The following is a 16,207-nucleotide window of genomic DNA, read 5'->3' on the forward strand; positions in this document are numbered from 1 at the left end:
CCGGGATAACGACCCGGAGCGGTCCGGGCCCGGTGGACCTGGCCCCGGGAAGACCCCTCCTCCGTCCGTGCGAGGACAGAGCTCCCTGTGTCTGCGGGAGGGGCTCGGACCCCTCACGTCCGCCTCAGCGGGTAGTACAAACCCACGGCCGCAGGGCAGACATCCCCCTTAATGGCACTGATGTGCAACAGAATAAAGGGATCGCACCAGAGCTGAGCAGAGGCAGCATATTAAACATCACCATTCGCTGCCAGCCTCAGCATGTCCAAAGTGGAAGTTTCCATTCACTTTTGTTCATCCCAAGTCTCATTTACCATCATTTTCTCACCCTATTTTACTCACAGCCCTGTCACGCAACACTGGTCACTCGAGGTTTTTAGACTTACTTGAGACTCAGTTAATTCCAGCCCATGGGCTGTGTTTAAAACCTTGCTTATTACAGCTGGAACGGGGCTGTTCCACCAGTGTATCTCCAATATAAGTCGGTCTGGAGATAAATGTCACTGCTTTTTAACCAAACCATGTTCAAACACTTTGGTTTCTCTACAGGTGGCTTGTTTAGAGGGAAAGAGAGTGGTGTCTTTGAACACAAACTCTCATTTTGTGCACATCAGGGTGGCTGGGGAGCACCAGCGTGCTCTGAAATTAAACCCTTCTCAGAGGATCTGACCCCAGCCTAAACTCATCTAAAGGGATTAATCCCAGATCCGGGCTCTTGGGAGGCACGTTCATCCCCTGAATGCCATTTAAAGTTTTTGGTGTTTTTCTCCCTAAAGAGCCGTGTTTCAGGCAGCCTCTGTCCCTTCAGGAGCCATCTCCATTCCATTCCCCCAGGGATCCCTCTGTGCTTCCCAGGCACCGACAGAACCTCCAGCACCTCCTCGGAGCAGCTCCGACAGCTCCGGACACCCCTGTCCCTCAGCCAGGCAGTCCCACACGGCTCTCCTGACTGTCAGTCTCCTGGGAACCCCAATTCCCACTGCTCCAGGCTGGCACTGCCACCCTGGCACAGACAATCTGAGCTGCCTGGCACAAAGCAAAGCCACAGCAGCAGCAGCGGAGATCAGGATTCCCTGGTTGTTTTCTACCCTGACAACACAAGTGGTTTCTTTTGTTCTTTCCTTCCTATTTCCAAAGGTATTGGACAAGTGAATTCCTCGAGCGCACCCGAGGCACAGCACGTCACAGGGGTGTTTGCCCAGGGATGTGCACAAACATGAGGCAGCAACGTTCACATCCACTCAGGAATCCATGGGAAAAGCCCAGCACCAGCACCAGCCTAACCTGGGGCAGATGAACTGCTTTGAGTTGTTTGGATCAGAACCATTGTCTGCCGAATTGTCACAGAAAATAGTTCGTTCATCAAAAATAAGCTTTTATTACAAAAGTTTCAGCTTAACAACATGTTGTCTGACTCTCAGGCCCAAGCTCACAGCAGTGGCTTTCTCCTCTTCCCACCAAATTTGTACTGTTTAAAGGAAGCTCCTTCTGAGTCACCCCCCTACTGGGAAAGCAGAATCTTAAAAACAACTCCTTGCTCTCAAGTCAATGCTGAGAACTGCACACAGCAGTTCCAACACAGCAGTTCCAGAGCCAATTCCATTATCCCTGTCCCCAGATAATCACACACATCCATGTCTTTGCCCCAGCTGAGTCTCTGTGCAGTAAGAGGGTGGCATCTGCCTTGTGATCCAGCTCCCTCCCAACAGAGTCAATCCTGAGGGAAGCATGTCCCCGTCACACCACGGTTCTCACTGGCCAGCTCCGGGCAGGGTAGAACCATCAACCAGCTGAGCTGGAGCAGAGCATTCCCATTTTTTCCCTGCTGTCAAAGCTGAAGTTCCCTATCTGAACACCATCTTCCAGCCCTACCTGTCAGCACAAGAACAAGGTATTTCATGTTAAATTCCCAGAGCCTGCCTGGTCCGTGTGAGTGGCACCCTGGCCCTGCAGCCTCAGGGAGCACAGATAACCCTCCTGGAGCTCCACCTCCAAGTCTACATTCCAGCCCAGGCCAGACCAGTGCAGTCTGGACAGATGTCCCTGTCTGGCCCTTCCCTAACCATGCTGCCAAAACTATTCCCTCCTTCTGGACACATCTCCTACGGGCTCTTTATCCACACTTCTCACTTTGCTCTCCAAATTAATTCAGGCTGCTGCTACTCAGACTGTTGGCATGTAGTTCCCACTACATCACCCCTCTCCACATCCCATCCCCTCTCGCCTGTTAGCTAGAAATATAGAACCAAGGAATCACGAACTGGTTTGGCTTGGAAGGGAACTTCAAGCTCATCCAGTCCCCCCTGCTGCCGTAGGCAGGGACACCTTCCACTATCCCAGGTTGCTCCAGGCCCCATCCAGCCTGGTCCCTGTGTTTGCTCCGCAGCGTGCTCTCGCCATCACTCCATCCCTGGTTCTTGGCTCCTGTCCCCTCATTGTCTGCCCAGACGTTCTCCCAGCTCTCTTGGAAGTGAGATGAGCCAATACAAGCCAACGTGCTGTGGCTCGCGTTTGCTGTTCGTGGGCACAAAGACCGGAGCACAACCTGAGGGTGGTGAGATAAGGTCACTTCACACTTCCCAAACAGAAACCTGGAGCTCCTGCTGGAGATTTGTTCCCCCGTCACCCCAGTTCCATCATTTCCTTCTCTGGATTTTCTCCTTCAACCCACGAGTGTCCTTGGAGCAGTGGCTGACCCTGCACACCTCCTGGTGCACTGACTCAGGGCGCGGTGGCTGCTCCTGCCTCAGCGATTCCACAGTCCCGGCAGCCACATCCACGGGGATGGTGGGAGCTCTGGGCACGGCTGCCTGCACTAACACACACTTAGTGCCGTCCCAGCCACCAGGGCTGGGATCTATCTCAGCAAGCAGCTTATGCAGCTCCCAAACGATCACCCTCTGTCTGCTCACACAGTTCATTTTTGTGACAACCTTCGCTTGCAGCAGCACAACAAAGGGTCTGCTTATCATGCAGTGTTTGCGTGATAAGTGCCGAGTTAATGGCACACAAAATTTGCTGGCTGGTCCTCTGCAGGCCTGGGATCTAATTAATCTCTGGCAAGTCCCCCTGAAATAGAAGCAGTGTTGGCCTGCACATGTAGCAGTCGAGACCAACTAATTGGAGCCAAACTGTACAGCGAGACAGGAGGGAGGACTCGCTGCAGCACGGTGGGGGTTTTCACAGTCACAGTGCTGCAGCCCGAGTTTCTGCTCCATTGGAAGAGCACCATTTGTGCCATTCTCCTACCCCAGTCAGAGCACAAGAAATATTTGAGTCAGAGTCACAAAGATCCTGCAGCCACACAGGAGCTGGCTGGGAAGCAACCTCCAGACAAATCACCCCGTGGCAACATCTGTCTCCAATAAGTCTTAACAAGCTTTGGTTCTCAGCAGTTTTATACAACAGAGAAGCAGATCAGCGTGAATATATTCCACTTTTCAAGGGGTTCCACTTATCAATCAGTTCATAATGGGCCATAAACATCAAATCCCAACATGACTGAAAGGGAAACACACTCTTCGCTTTCTATTTCCACCGGGGTCATTAAATTACCCAGCCACCTCCTGCATCACTGGCTGCCTTAATCATCTGGATAAATTAATCCCCATGCCAGGCACACACACAGAGGAAGATATAATTTTATCTCCCTTTGCTCTTGGATCCATGAAGAGCCACGGTCTTCACTGCAAGGATAAAGTAAGGCCTTGTTCTCTTGGGGTGTCTGACCCCCAACCTGTGCCCGAGGTCCCACTGGGGGCAGTGCCCCTGGCAGGGACACATCTCTGTCTGGTGCCTCCCTGACCCAGCTCCCAGGATCACACCAGGCACTCCCGGGAGCAGTGATGGCCACACGGAGCACACACACAGCCACTGTCCCACCCCCAGCCCCTGGGAGGCTCCCTCCTTCCCTAGGGCAGCTCCTCCCCATCCCCAGGAGCACCAGCCAGGAGTGCACAAACCTGCCCACTCATCTCCTGCCCCTGTGCTGGGACAGGGAGGGGACATGGCTGCAGGGACCTACAAACAGGTGGGGGGGAAGGCTTTAACAGCTCATAGCCAAAGCAATCCGCTGTCCAAGCTGTACAGAATAATGGAATTATAGAATTGCTGAGATTGGAAAAGACCTCTGAGATCATCGAGTCCAGCAGTCAACCCGGCACCACCACCACGTTCACACCAAAGCTTGGCCTCAGGCACCACATCCACACGTTTTTTGAGCACTTCCAGGGACGGTGACTGCAGCACTGCCCTGAGCAGCCTGTACCAGGAACAACACTTTTTCATAATGTCCTACCTAAACCTCCCTTGGCACAGCTTGAGGCCATTTCCTCTTGTCCTGTTGCCTGTTCCTGGGGAGAGGGGCCTGACCCCCCACCTCACTCCAACCTCCCTTCACTCGATGCCTTTCACCCCAATTTTATTCTGAGTTCCCAGAAAGGGCGAGGGCAGGAAGCACGCTGAGGCGCAGTGTCCGTGCAGGCAGTGTTTGCACACTGTGCTCCTGGGCCTGCCCGGCCTGGCGCCCAGCCGGGCACAAACAAAGCGTGTGCCAGTCTCCTGGGAGCTGAACTCCGCCAGGGCTGCGCTGCCAACTTGGCTGCTCTCCCTGGCTCCTCGTGGCCGCTCCAGAGCAGTGCCCGGCAGGCACAGGGAGCGCCCAGCCCTGCGCCCGGAGCACAGTGCCCAGACCAGGCCTGGCATGGGCTCACGGGAGCGGCCAGTGTGCGGCCAGCGATGGGATCGGGAACAGGTGGGACACGACTTTCCAAAGCCGTATGTCAGGTCACAAGTGGGTGTAGAAAGTAGGGCTGGTGCCTGCTGCCAAGACAGCCCACAGAACAGGCTGTCCTGTGTATCACGGATTAAATCACACCCCAAAGGAAGAAAACACCCCAAAGGAAGGGAATCTGGTTTGGCAGCAAGAGAGGGCAAAACTCAGGTTGGGGATGAAGGCTGAACACAGCTGCTCAGTTTTTCCTCAATCGCACGTGTTTTCAGGGAAAGGGTGAATTTAATTTTCAGTGGACTCTGGTGCAGATGAGAGGGGAAAGTTCTGGAATGCCACTAGGGAAGATGTACAGTGAATGCATCCTATCCTGGGGCTCCGAGCCTTGCCGAGCACCTCGGCTGCTGAGAGGCAGCAAATACACTTTCAGAGGAGTGAAGTTGTTGTGCTGAGGCAACAGCAGTGAGAGCCAGCCAGAAAACCTGTGCTGTAGCACTGTGGTCACAGCATCTGTGTGATAAATGATATTAATTAAGCAGCACATTCCAACAAGTACAAGGGAGCTGAACTTCCAAGTGAACCAAAGGCAGTGTGTCCCACACAGACTGCGGAGCCTGAACTCTGTAACACGTGCTGTGGTCGTACCCGAGGGTGGGAAGGAGAATTAGAAACAGAAGTGGGTGCAAGGAACATACCAAAAACTTCTCACATTCCCATCAGGAAATCGTTGCCATTAAATTCTGGTTCCCCACACCACAAAAAAAAAAAGTGGGGTTTGCTGCTGCCTTTGTTTCCCGGCAGGAGCAGGAAGGAGTTGCAATCAGATCATGTAGCTCCTGGAATGTGGGAGCAGAGGCAAAGGGAACCTCGGGCCAGGGCTTCTGAGGCTGCACCAAATGACAGAGCAATGGCAGGAGAAACCCTCATCTCCCATGGACTGACTTAGTCACAGAGATAAAGCCTTACCGTGAATATGGTCAATGGGAGGACAGACAAACAGAAGGGATAAGGAGGTGATAAGGAGCCTAAAGGAATGTGAGGATCAAAAGGAGCTTAACCAGAGCTGAATGCCTTCCTGCACAGAGCAGACCAGCCAGGGAGTGACCATGCTCCAGTTTAACTGTTTCATTTGCAGCAAGAGAGAGAAATGTGTCTCTGTGGGAACAGTGTGCAAATCCATCAGAACAGTGGCAGAGCTGCAGACAGGTCTTCAGAGAGACCATGCTTTGTCTGTGGGGAGCCAGCCCAGAAAACATCTCAAATAGCTGCTGCCATCAGCACGTCCCTGTCCATCCTCATGGATGGGCTGGCTGGCTGCACTGGAAACCAGAGCTCCCAGGCAACCCCGACCGCACTTTCCAAAGCTTTAGAGTCAATAGCAAAGGCAAAGCTCTTCTTAAGCTTCTTAACCTTGTGTGTGATGTCTGGAGTTGGACCATCAACAGCCTGGAGCCTTGTTTAAGCTCAAATGGATCAACAGTGAAACCAGAGCCCCTTGACCTTCAGCAGCTCCCTCACCCTCAGTCTCTTCTTGGGCACTCCTGTCGACACCGGAGAGACGCTGCATTCATTTTTAGGTTGATGAGGGGCAAAGCAAGCAGGGTCCCAGGTTAGCAACCATCCAGGCATGCAGGATTTGCAATATTAGCAACCACAGCGTCTCCCACAGTAACCCCAACCAGCAGAGTCTCCTGCAGCCACAGGAACACCACACAGCTCTCCAAGCCTCACAAATTAACTTTGTTATCTTGGCCGTGCTTTCTCTGCTCTCCATCTGCTCTGAGCAGTGGGAAACCAGTGGGGTTTGAAGCCCTGCCTGCTGCTGAGGGAGCAGCTGGACCTGCAGCAGCCAAACCAGCCCGGGGCTCACAGGAGGAGCCAGAATGAGCTGCAGTGGAGGAGGAGGCTGGGGGATGAACAACCCCCAGGGAAGCACAGGGGGAACAGGGTTCCTGGGGTCACCTGAGGCTGGTACACGACTGTCAGCTCACACCAGTTACTGCACCCCTGAGTTCGTGGTACGCCTGCAAAACAAATCCTGTGCCTGCCTCCCCTGCTCCCTCTTGGATGCTGGCCGATGGCAAGCGGGGCCTGAATTTCCTGTGAATGGGATTGGGTTCTGGAGAACAGCTTTGGCTCATGCTGGGCAACAATCTGTGCCCAGATCCGGGAGCTGATGGAGCTGTGGAGCAGAGGCCTCAGCCCTTGGAGCAGTCCCAGAAGAAGGGGCAGGCTGTGTCCTGCTCTCACTGCAGAGTGCTGGACCCAGGCAGCAGGCAGCCAGGTAGCCAGGTTCCAGGATCACCTGCAGAGGGGTCAGGCAGCTGGGAAATGTGAGCCAGCTCCCTGTGGATCTGCACTGCCAGGGCTATCCAAGGACAGGTTTTCTCAGTCTTGTCATTTCAAGAGGGAGGGGAAAAAATACCCTTGGGTCAAAGCATCCAAAGCCTGGGAACTACTCCAGGAGAGTCCTTTGCTCTGCCCTTTTGGAGTGCCTGGATGCAGCACTGGGAGCAGACACCAGACTCTGTCCCAGGATGGCATGTCTGCCCCTGGAGAGGACATGTGCCCCCGGGCATCCCACCTGGGATCTCTGGGAGCTGGCTTCCCTGGCTGCATGGGCAGCTCCTGTCCTAAATTCAGGGCTTGTTTTAGCTGGTGAGGCTCCAGCCCTGCTGAGCAGTGTCTGTCTCCATCGCTCTGTTATTTGAACACACTTGTTTGCTCAAGTGCAGTGACCAATCTGCGTGGCAACTCCATCCACAAAATACTCTCTGTCCTGCTACAGGGCAGCTTCCACGCTCAAATTCCTCCTTGTATCCAATCTGGGAGGCACTCCAGAGTGGTCTGTGCTGCAAGAGCCTCTTGAACAATCAGCTGTAGAGCAGTGATCCCAGCGTGTGTGTGATTGCACAGCTCTGCTCCCTCCCCAGCCCCTGCAGGGCCCAGGCAGCCGTCCAGGAGTGTGGAAGTGGGGGAAGAAGCACAGCTAAATCCAAACCAGTTCCAGTTCTGCTGGAGTGGGGTGAACTCTGCTGTAGGGATTTCCCCCATGTCACACTCCACAGCATATCCCATCTCTCCCTGTCCTCTGGCAGTGGGAAGCCATTCCCTGTGTCCTGTCCCTCCATCCCTCGTCCCAAGTCCCTCTCCAGCTCTCGGAGCACCTTTAGGCCCTGGAAGGGACTCTCAAGTCTCCCTGGAGCCTTCTCCTCTCCAGGCGAACCCCCCCAGCTCTCCCAGCCTGGCTCCAGAGGAAAACAGAAGCTTGAGTTACTTCAGAAATATTATCTATAAAAGCTTCGTAAACAAGGGTCAGGATTAAGCAAGCGGGAAAAGCACTGAAACCAGGAACTGAATGGTCTGACACAAGGTAATATTATGTTAAACCCAAAAACCCAGGAGATCCCATTCAGGCATGAAAAGCCAAAAATCCACAAAACGTCCTTCTGGAGCCCCACCTGCCCCCCAGGCTGCCCTGCTCCTGCAGCCCCTCCCTACACCAGTCCCTGGCTCAGGGAGTCCCGGGAGCAGAGCTTGGCAGGGATGTTTGTGCTCTCACTAATGAGCTGCTGCTTTCCTGTGTCCTCGGCAGAACATTCCAGGCTCCTGCACACCCCGTGTGCTGAGTTACAGCTGCTCTGGGCTCTGACGTTTCTGGTGTTTGCACTGACGAGGGAAAGAAAATTACTTGGATTTTAAATTACAGCTTAAATCCTGGAGCACGAGACCCAAACATCAGGGAGGAGAGCCTGTTGCCAAGCCACCCTAATCCCAGCCCTTTCCTCCTCTGTGTTTAGCATTCCTGCTAATGGAATTCGGAGTATGGCTAATGCTGATTAACATTTCCATGTTAGTTATTTCACATAATCTTTTCTCCAGCTATGGCACAGGCTAGAAACACATCATTTATCCTTGTTCAGTCTCTGCTTCCCAGGCTCTTCCCAGCCAAACCACTGGGAATGAAAGGCTGCTGTGTTTAACTGCTCCTAACATGGATCAATTCCTAAACTCAGGAATGGCGTCCTTTCCCTCTAAACCTCTGCCTGGATAACAAGATTTTGATTGCAGGCTAATCCTGGGGCGGGAACAGGGCAGTAGGTGACTGGGAGTCAGGAGTGAGGACACGAGCAGGACATTTTGGGGATGGAGCACTGGTAACCGCCAGCCCATAAATAATCGGGCTAATTTTACACCTGCACTCATTCCTCCCTGCAGGGAATCCAGCACGGATAGACCGACGCCTAAAATTAGAGCAGGTTACAGACATGATCTTTAACATGTTAAAAGTAGAAACATGCCAATGGATGCAGCACTCTGATCCCAGCACTCCAGCCTGTTTCCACTCGGGGCAGCGGGAACATTCCAGGCACCGCTCGGGCACCTCCCGAGTTTGGTTACAGCGCTCGGGCAGCCCCGAGGCAGCCCCGGCTGCCACTCGTGAGGGCAGGGGGTGTTGCGTGGCACAGGAAGGTGCCCAGGCTCTGGAGGTCAACCACCGAAACTTCCAGTCCCCTGTGTCAAACACCGGCTCTGCCGGGCCAACCTGCTGTGCTCCCGCCCCAGCTCCGCCTGCTCCCGGCATCCGGCACCGCGGGGAGGGAGGCAGGAGCCCCGGGATGGGGAGGCAGGAGCCCCGGGATGGGGAGGCAGGAGCCCCGGGATGGAGGGAGGCAGGAGCCCCGGGATGGGGGTGCAGGAGCCCCGGGATGGAGGGAGGCAGGAGCCCTGGGATGGGGAGGCAGGAGCCCCGGGATGGAGGGAGGCAGGAGCCCCGGGATGGAGGGAGGCAGGAGCCCCGGGATGGAGGGATGCAGGAGCCCTGGGATGGGGATGCAGGAGCCCTGGGATGGAGGGAGGCAGAAGCCCCGGGATGGGGAGGCAGGAGCCGCAGGATGGGGGTGCAGGAGCCCTGGGATGGGGATGCAGGAGCCCCGGGATGGGGATACAGGAGCCGCAGGATGGAGGTGCAGGAGCCCTGGGGTGGGGGTGCAGGAGCCGAGCTTGGCTGAGCAGGGACGAGAAGGTCCCCACACTGATCGCTGGCAGCTCCCCGGGACATGAACTCAGTCCTACTGCACATTCTCCTCCACCTCCTCCTACCTCCATTTCCCCTGCTCCTGCAGCTCTGATTCCACCTCCTCCAAGGACTAGCTCAAGCACCAGCTTGGGATCATTCTAGGCTAACTGGGTTTTCTCTTGTTTAAAAATGAAATCCCACTTTGTGACACACCAGTTCTTAATCAAAATTAATTTTTCTGTATCATTAATTCTCCCAGGGTGAAAAAAAAAATATCACTAATGTGTGTGACTGCACCTGTTTGCAAGGCAAAATTAGAGCCCACTGTGATGCTGACTTTACAGAGGGAGCAGCACTTTATTGCCCTCAACCTGCAGCAGGTGAGGCTGCCCAGGCTCAGCTGGGGCAGGAGACACTTCCGAGCACATCACGGGGTGTCTTTCACAGCTTCTGCTGGGAAACTCCCGTGAGAAAGAAGGAGCACGAGGAACTCCTCCCCAGCCTCTCCCAAGGGCTAATTGCTGAGCGCACTGGACCAAGGAGCACGCGAGGATGGCCCAAGTCAGTGATTACCCCTCCTGGAGCAGGATCCTCCCCTCGCCCGTGGTGGGTTCCAGAGGGGGCTCGGGAGGTGCTCGGTCAGGGCTCCAGTGCAGGGCTGGGCACTGCCAGTATGTGCCCTGGGCTGGTGGGGGCTGCCAGCAGCAGGAGGAGCTCAGCCAGCCCTGGATTCCTCACTCCCAGGGTCCCCAGGGGTCCCACACCATCACTCACGTACTGAGCAATCCAGGGAGCGAGCAGGGAAAAGTGGGAATCAGCACAGTGCAGTCCCTGCCCTGCAGCTCTCCTGCTCTGTCCCGGTGCCCCTTGGATGTCAGTGGGCACTGGAGCAGCAGTGCTGGGCAGGGAGGGCACCGGGAACCCACCCTGCTGCTTTACAGCACCCACAGGTGAAGGGACAACCTGGCCCTTAAGGACAGAGCATCCTCTAATCTGGGCAGAGGACAGGGGTGGGAACATACCTCCAGTCCAGGAAGGGGCTATAGGGATCGGAGCAGGGAAGGGACAGGGATTGGAACATCCTCTCAGTCCAGGGAGGGAACAGCCGTTTTGGTGCCAACTCAGAGCCTTGAGGTCTGTCCCACCCCTGACAATGCCAGCATGGCTGTGGGGTCACAGGACAATGCTGATCCCGTTTCCATGGAGAGCTCAATGGAGATGAGAAGAGATGGAGAGAGGGGTGGGAGCTTCATTAGTGAGATTCAGAGCTCTGGGGGCCTGGATAAGGAATCCCTCTTGTTTGTACGGAAAGGGGACGCCGGGTTTCCACTCCCCACCCAATTCAAAAACAAAGGCTGTGACTGCGGCTGCAGCTCCACAGGGAGCCTGTCCCGGCCCTGGAGCAGCACACACCGGGATCTCTGGGACACAGGCACCTTCCTCTTCCCTCAGGTGTTCTCGAGGGCTGTCCCAGGGCCAGGAGCCAAGGCAGGAGCACTGCACCATCTCCCAGGAAGGGTTTCCTGGGTTCAGGTGTGCCCATGCCATGGACCCAGACGTGCTGTGCCGGGAGCTGGGAAAGCCACACTGGGGCCAATGCATAGGGAAAGCACAGCAAGAGCAAGGCAGGCAGGAAAGGGGCCGTGTTCCATCCCAGAGTCCAGCTCAGTGCTCCTGATGAGCACAAGTCCTATTGTGCTGCAGCCTGAGAGCCTCAGGCTCGACAGCAACAGTAACAACACCCAGCAGCAACAAATGCAAAATATCCTCAAAACAGCAGCTTTGCCAGGACCTGGCCCTAGTCACGGACCAGCCGGTTTGTTTGCTCCCAGAGCACACACTGACAGCACATCCGTCCCCCTGTGCCCCTCTGCCAGGGGGCCTTGGCCACCAGCTGCCCCTCCCGGGCCACCACCAGCCTCTACCCCGTCCCAGCTGATGCCCATCTGGGCATTCAGCTGCTGGCACAAACCACCTGGGACAGCATGGAGAGACTCTGAGCCACAGGCAGCCTTCCCACCGAGCCCCCCAGCCTCACCTGAACGTCCCCGGTGCACTGAGGGCTCCAGCGTGGGGGACAGGCAGCTCCAGTCTCAGGTGACACCAGCCCATGGCTTTATGGCAGTGTCTCTGCCAGCCCCAGGGTGGCCCAGAAGGCACCTGCCTCTTCCCTGTCTGCTGCCCCCAGTCCTCCCAGACGTGTTTCCAGCCAGGAGCAGAACAAGGTGGAGAGGGCAGGGACCCAAAGCTGAGGTTGCCCAAGGCATCACTCCCAGCAAACCCTGCCCTGGCTGGGAGGAGGACTGGCCTGCACGGAGCCTGGGCAGGGACACTACATGGTTATGGAGTCCCCTGGCCAGCAACCTTTCCCAGCCCTCCTTGGGCATGGACACAGCCCCACGGGGACACACCTGAGCCACTTCTCCCCCTCTCCTGGCTGGTAGCACCACAGAGGGCTGGGAGCAGGCAGGGTGGGCACACTGTGCCATCATCCCTGGCTGAGTCCACCCGGGTGAGGGGATGAACCAGGTCCCCACCAAAATGGCACAATGAGAAACCAAGGCTGTTTGAGGGCAAAGCAGCAGCTTGGGGGCTTTTCTGTCTTTTAAATTTCATTTTGTTATTGTGGGTGCCAGGACTTCCTCAGCTGGATCCAGATTCACCAACTATAGCTCTAAAACCTGCAGCACAGCCCCTTCCCCACACTCTGCCTTCCTACAGGGAAGCATCCCCAAGCCCCTGGGGATGCAGGTGGACCTTACCCTGCTCCCCAGTTCCACCACCCCAGGAAGGAGCTCGGCTCTCCCACCTCTGCCACCACATCAGCTCCCTCCTTCCTGGGAATGGCAGCTGAATCCAGCACCCAAAATCCAGGTGGAAAATGGGCCGTGTCAGAGCACGAAGAGCAGCTGCCAGGAGAGGCCCAGACAGCCACGTGCCTGGCACAGCATCTCCTGCCCACGGAAAGGTTTGAGGCAGAGTCACAAGGCAAGCAGAGGAAGGAGAGGAATGTGGGCAGGTCAGGGCACCCAGAGCTTTCGGCAGCTCAACGCCCTCGGGAGCTGCTGCCCAGCTCCAGGTACAGCCCAGAGCTCCTGGGAGCTGGAGTGAAACAGGGACGAGCTTTTACCTCCCCAAGGCTGCACAGAGGGAAAACATCTTGGCTTGTCTGCTGGTCCAGCTCTGCCGGGATTCCCACTCGGGGAGGTTCCAGGAGCCAAGCGCCTCCCGGTGCTCTTGGAGCCTCATCCCTTGGTGCGGTTGGAGGGAGCGTGCACAGCTCTGTGTTTCCAGCTCCACTGCCTGACCCGACGCAGGAATGACATCCCTGTGCAGCCCTGGCAGAGGGAAGCCTTTCCCAGATGACTGAGTTGCTCCTGAAAGGCTCTTTTAAAGAATAAACTAATTAAGCAGCAGCCTTCACTGCTGCAGTGAGCAGCCCCTCGGTGCAAATTAAAGGTGACAGCGGTGTCTGAGCCAGAGCTGCTCCCCAACCTTGCCCCCCCCAGCTGCTCCTCGAGCTCCTGCCAAGGGTGGGAGCTGGGTGGCTCCTGTGGGACTCCCACCCTCCACTCACTCCTGTTGCCAGTGGGGGCTGCCTGGCCAAGGGCTCCCAGACCCACTGAGCAGCTGGTGGGGCTTGGGGGTGATGTGAGGCCATGGGAATACCATGGAAATCAAAACCTAACAGTGCCACCCAGCAGCAGCCGCTGGGTCCTTGGGGAGACACAGCTCCTGGCAGCCCCTCCCAGCCCAGAGCAGCTGCAGGAAGCTGATTTACTCCGAGAGAAGCTGATTACAGTTCCCTGACACCCAGGAAGGCCACACAGGCAGCAGAGCCACAGCAGGGCCAGAGGCTTTGGAGCCGCGTTCGCTCCGGGGGCACTGGGGGGTCCTTCAGGGGATGGGCTGGGGGAGCATCCTCTGTGCTGCTCCTGCATCTCTGCCCCAGTCATCTCACTAATTCCAGGCACCAATTAACAGCAGTGAGTAGGCAAGAGCTTGGCATAATCCCGGTGTGGCATTAGAGCGTGGAGAGCCCAGAGCACCTGCACTGCAAAGCCTATTGCAGGTAACAGGGAGTCACATGGAGACCTAATGGGCTTTTGGCTCCAGCCCTGCGGCGGGACCCATGAGCTCCTCATTCCCTGGGGTAAGCTCCTTATCTCTGCAGGGAGCTCCAGAACCCCTGACAGCTCAGACAGCCCCGGCTCCTTCCCCTGCCCACGTCAGGGCCGAGCCCCCCGCTCTGGCACAGCCCCAGGACCACCGTGTGATGTGCCTGCTCCACCACAGCAGAGCCCGGGAGGGCAGGGGCTGCTCCTGACACATCCCAGAGCACCACGGCACGGGCAGGACACGGCCCAAGGGGACAGCAGGGAAGGGTTTCTGGGGGAGCACTCACCTGCACGGATGCCATGGCCCAGCCTGGGCAGGGATCACTCTGCTGCCTCCCCTCCTCCCCGTCCATCCCGGGATGGGAGCAGGGCCGAGGCAGCCGAGCTCACGGCGAGGGACCGGCCCTGGGGATGGAGGAGCGTTGGGATCTCCTCTGGCACAAACACTGCTGTGCCCGGCAGGCTCTGAATGGCAGCAGAACAGGGCGAGGATGGACCCAGCCCTCCACACCCCCCGGCACAGGAAATCACCCTCAGACGGGAACAGAGGAAGGAAAAAGGTGACCCAGCGCGGGGGGCAGGAGGCACAGCCGGGCTGCTGACACTGCCCAGCACCGCCCTCCAGCCGGGACCACCCCGGGGGGGCAGCCTGACCTCTGCCCAGCCACCACCTCCAAACAAAACTGCTTCCCACCTATAAATACACCTTCTGCAGGAGGAGCTTGGCCATCCCAGGGCACCCACAGACCCCAAGTTCACCATCCACCTCTGCAGGGATACAGGAACCAGACACACAGACACTGGCACAGCTCCAGGCACTCCATCCCACACCCAGCTCCAGAGACTTGGCTGAGGAGGGGATGAGTCCCCAGCACGATCCAGCCCTGGAGCTGTGAGGGACAGGCCACACTCATCCTGCAGCACTGGGAGCAGAAGGAGCTTTCCTGTGCTCGGGTACCAGGCAGGTGTTGTAGCCCCTCACCTTGCAGAGACACAGCCTGTTCTTCAGCAGGGCTTCACCCCTGAGCTTGGCACGGCAGGATGATCGGAGAGGCCTTTTCCAACCTAAAGGACTCTGGGAAATTGCTGCCTGGGAGCCGATGATTGATGCCTCAGGCCATCAGGGGACACTTCACCCTTCCCAGGACCTGGAAGGAGCAGAGGCTTCCCAGCTTGGAGAGGCCACACAGCACCAGGCACATCCCCTCCCTGGGGAGGCCGAGCACTGCAGGAGCAAAGCCCTCGGAATCTGCCACTCCTGCATCCAGAACACCCCTTGGCTGGGGAGGCAGGGACAGGACTGAGCCTCCCGCTCCCTGCTCACCTCCCTTCCCTGCCTGTGGACAGCCTGGAAAACAGAGCAGGTGGTGCCTCCTGAGCTCAGCAGAGGAGCAGCAGAGCGGGGAAGGAGGCTCAGCAGGTCCCTCCATGTGAGGGGAATGTGGCTGTGACCCCCCAGGATACAGGCCTTGCCCAGGGCTGTGGGCTGGCACCACCTCCAGCTCCTGCTCCCACCCTCACTCTGGCTGTCCTGCTCTTGATTTTCCAGCAGGACACCAGGGAGCTTCCCAGAGAACAGCAGGATCCCCAGAAGATCCATCCAGGTCTCGGTACAAACACCGTTCTCTGAACACAAGCACTGACAGCGAAAGGTTGTTTTCCCTCTTGGGGCAGCTGGCAAAGGATAAATCCATTGTTCAGCCCAGAACACGGTCCTGGCTCTGGTTAACACGGTGATAAATAACGAGCAGTAGCTAATTAACCTAATGAATCTGTGAAAGAGCAGACAGTGACTGGAACACCCCCAGGAGCCAGAGGAGCACCCACCTTCCCAGGGCTCCAGGGCTGCTCCCTCTCAGCCTGGAGCTGGGCAGGGAAGGCACAGCCCCTGTCCCTACTGTGCCTGCCCTGGGCAGGATTCCTGGCAGGAACCCACCTCGGGAGCGCTGCGGCAGCTCCCAGCCCTGCCTCAGTTTCCATGGCAACTTCCCCTCACATCATTGCTCAATATTGTTCTTTTTCCATTCAACAGCAGATCCTGCTGCTCTTTTGAACAGCTCGTTATCCTGCCGGACCATCCCTGTCCCGGCCCCGCCCTGCACAGCTCGGGACCCGGGTGGGTCTCTGTGCTCCGGTACAGGAGGGCACAGGGGCAGGGTGGGACACGACCCTGCTGGATTCCTGTCCAGGGAATCTGCTCACACCTTCCCTGAGCCCATCTTCACACACAGGCAGCTCCTGGGAAGGTGCAGCCCATGTCTGGGGACATGTGGGTGCAGGACCCTCCCATTTCTCAGTCCCCACAGGAAGGGCACAATCTCACCCCACCCACACCAAAAC

This window comes from Corapipo altera, unplaced genomic scaffold (assembly GCF_003945725.1).
Source record: "Corapipo altera isolate COAL_440 unplaced genomic scaffold, ASM394572v1 349, whole genome shotgun sequence".
In the NCBI taxonomy this organism is placed as follows: domain Eukaryota; kingdom Metazoa; phylum Chordata; class Aves; order Passeriformes; family Pipridae; genus Corapipo; species Corapipo altera.